The 2,964-nt window shown below is 36.7% G+C and overlaps 1 protein-coding gene across 1 annotated transcript in view; it reads right to left on the bottom strand.

Annotated features, from left to right (window-relative positions):
- LOC114007225 (uncharacterized) overlaps positions 1–2,964 on the bottom strand; it is a 12,400-nt gene that overhangs the window by 7,228 nt on the left and 2,208 nt on the right. The gene's annotated exons all lie outside the window — the stretch shown is intronic.

Genomic DNA, 2,964 nt, shown 5'->3' with positions numbered 1-2,964 from the left:
TATCTTTTTTTTTTTTTAATCTTTGTTTCCAGCAAAATAAGATAAATAACCTGACTGGGGTTAGGTGGTATCTGCTTGTAGTTTTGATCTGCATCTCCCTTTATGATGAGGGATGTTGAACATTTTTTCATATGCTTTTTGGCTCTTTATATGTCTTCTTTAGAAAGTTGTTTATTCAGCTCATTTTCCTATCTTTTTATTGGGTTAATCATTTTCTTCCAGGTAAGCTGCTTGAGTTTCCTGTATATTCTGGTTATTAGTCCCTTATCTGAGACATAGTTTACAAAAACTTTCTCCCATTCTGAGTGTTGTCGATTCACACTAATTACTGTGCTCTTTGCTGTGTAAAAAATGTCTTAATCTGATGTAATCCCACTTATCTATTTTGGAGATTATTGCCTGTGCTTTGGGGGTCTTGCTTAAGAAGTCTTTGCCTACTCGAGTGTCTCCCAGTTTCCCCAGTGTTTTTCACTGGTGGTTTTACAGTTTGAGGTCTCAGGTTTAGAACTTTGATCCACTTTGAGTTGATTTTTGTTGATGAACTCTTTTCTTCTCTTATTTTTCTATCACTATTTATTTTAAATAACACACCTTTTTATTTATTTTTTCTTTTTTGCTTCCTTTGTCCTTCCGCTATTTCATCCCCATTCTAGGTAATCTTAACTGCTTAATATGTATCTTTCCATAGCTTTCTCCCCACTTATAAATTAATTTGAAGCTTTTTAATTAATTCTATAAGCTAACTTTTTTAGATATCTACAGATAGGGATATAAATTGGTGTGTATATGGATGTATATAATGATATCTCACCATGTATCTAATCTTTTCACTTTAACATGGTTAACTTTGATAAGTTGAGTATCTTAATTTTGCTATAACAATTATTATTGATCTGTTTCTTAACAATTAAGGAGATAATAAATCCTTCCTGGGGAACTCTCCTACATTGCTGGTGGGAATGTAAATTAGTCCAGCCACTGTGGAGAACAATATGTAGGTTCCTCAAATATCTACAAAAAAAAAAATACCCTTTTTACTTTAAAGGGCTTTTTCCCCTCCATTATTTAGAAGTTGACAACTCCAAATAATGTGCTTAAATGTAAACTGCTCCCTATAATTATTGTTAATTCACAGTTTTATTTCCACAAACAAAGTGTTTCTTCTAAGGTATCCATTGCAGAAATTTCACAAGTTTTCTGCTATGCTTCAATAAGTATACTTAATCTTAAAGTTGAGCAGTACTAACACTTAGTAGGTCTATGTGGTAAATGAGGCTGTCGTTCAAGCTCACACATGACTGCTGGGGAATACTGAGTTAGAGAGAAAGTATATGTTGGATCATTGGAAAAGTAATGACGTATTTTTTTCTATTTTTCTTTGCAAAAATGCATCATGACTTTTCTGACAATCCACTGTACCGCCTGCTGATCCCCCTATTGTTTTTATTATACAGGTTTTACACATATCATGTAAAATTTTTCCTATGATTTTTCTAAATTTATTTTAATAACATTACTGTGAAGGTAGTTTTTAATATTAATAAGGAATTTATTTATTACAATATTTTCTTTTTTTTAAAAAAGAATTACTTATTTAATCTTATTTATTAATTCATTTATTTTAATTTGACCAGAAAGAGACATAGAGAGAGAGAGAAGGAGTGTGAGAAAGCAAGCCACCAGGTCCAGGACTCAAACCACAGTCAGGAGTGTCCAGTGCCTTAACCACCACACGACCTGCTGGTCCCCATTACAGTATTTTCTGCCAAGAAATTTCACTTCAGCATAAATCAACTTGGTCTTTATATTTCTCAGCTGATGTCCCTTCCTCAGCGTACTGCATAGAAATATGTTCCCCAGGCCAGCTGCAGTGGCACAGCAGTAACGCAATGCTCCACGATGTTGAGGCCATATGGAGAGGTCCCAGGCTTGCATCCTGAGCTCTCCCTGTGCCTATGAGTCCCAGTAGTCCTGGCTTGCTAAGGCTGGGGTAGGATCATGGCATGAAGACCCTGTTTAAGGAAGGGTCTCTCTTTATTTCTCTCTCTCTCTTTCTCTCTCCTTCTCTCATGGAATGAATAAATAAACTTAAAAATATATTTTCTTGGGGTCAGCAGGTGAGGTGTTGGTTAAGGAGCTGGATTTCTACATGACTGACCACAGTCTGAGTCCCAGATCCAGTGGCTTGAAACTCACACCAGATGTGTGTGTGTGCATGCCCAAAACCCAGAGAAGAGAATGGAGGAGAAGGGATTGTAGTGTGTCCTTCCCCTCTGGGGGGTGATTTCTCAGTTTCTATCTCTCTGTCTCTCTCTCTATCTTGCTGGTGAGCACATGTGCCCTATAGCAAAAAATCTCTCAAAACAGCAACAAAAATATACAATAGGACCAGTTCCATGTCCTGGTGGATAAAGTGGCTGAATCTTACATGGCTGACTATACAGTTTGAGTCCTGTACCCAGCAGTTTGAGAAACATGCGGGTGTGTGTTGCATGTCCCGAATTCAAAGTGGAGGAAGAGATGGGCAAGGGATTGCAACATGACCACTCCCCACAGGGAGTGCTTTTCTTCTCCCTCTCTCTCAGTCTCTCTAGTGAGTTGATGTAATCTCTGACAAAATAAAATAATATAATATAATGACATAATATAAAATAATAAAATAAAATGACAAAGCATCGCTGTCATACACAAGGTATCTAAGACTTCAATAAAAGATGTGGGGGAACATTTGGAGATGAAGGAAATGTTCGGTATTGTCATTTTCATGGCGATTATAGGGGTGTAAAAACTTGTGCAAATTGATTGAAGTGGATATTTAAAACAGAGTGCATCATAGTGCATGTGTCTCCATAAAGTGGTCTTTGATAGTTGTTTTGTTTTTTTGTTTTGTTTTGTTTTTGCTATAGGGCGCATGCGCTCGCCAGACAGACAGAGAGAGACAGAGAGACAGAGAGTGAGAAATCA

This window comes from Tupaia chinensis, unplaced genomic scaffold, assembly GCF_000334495.1.
Source record: "Tupaia chinensis unplaced genomic scaffold, TupChi_1.0 Scaffold000140_1, whole genome shotgun sequence".
NCBI lineage: Eukaryota > Metazoa > Chordata > Mammalia > Scandentia > Tupaiidae > Tupaia > Tupaia belangeri.
Note: the sequence above shows the minus strand (reverse complement) of the source record. Positions and strands in the feature narration are given on the sequence as shown.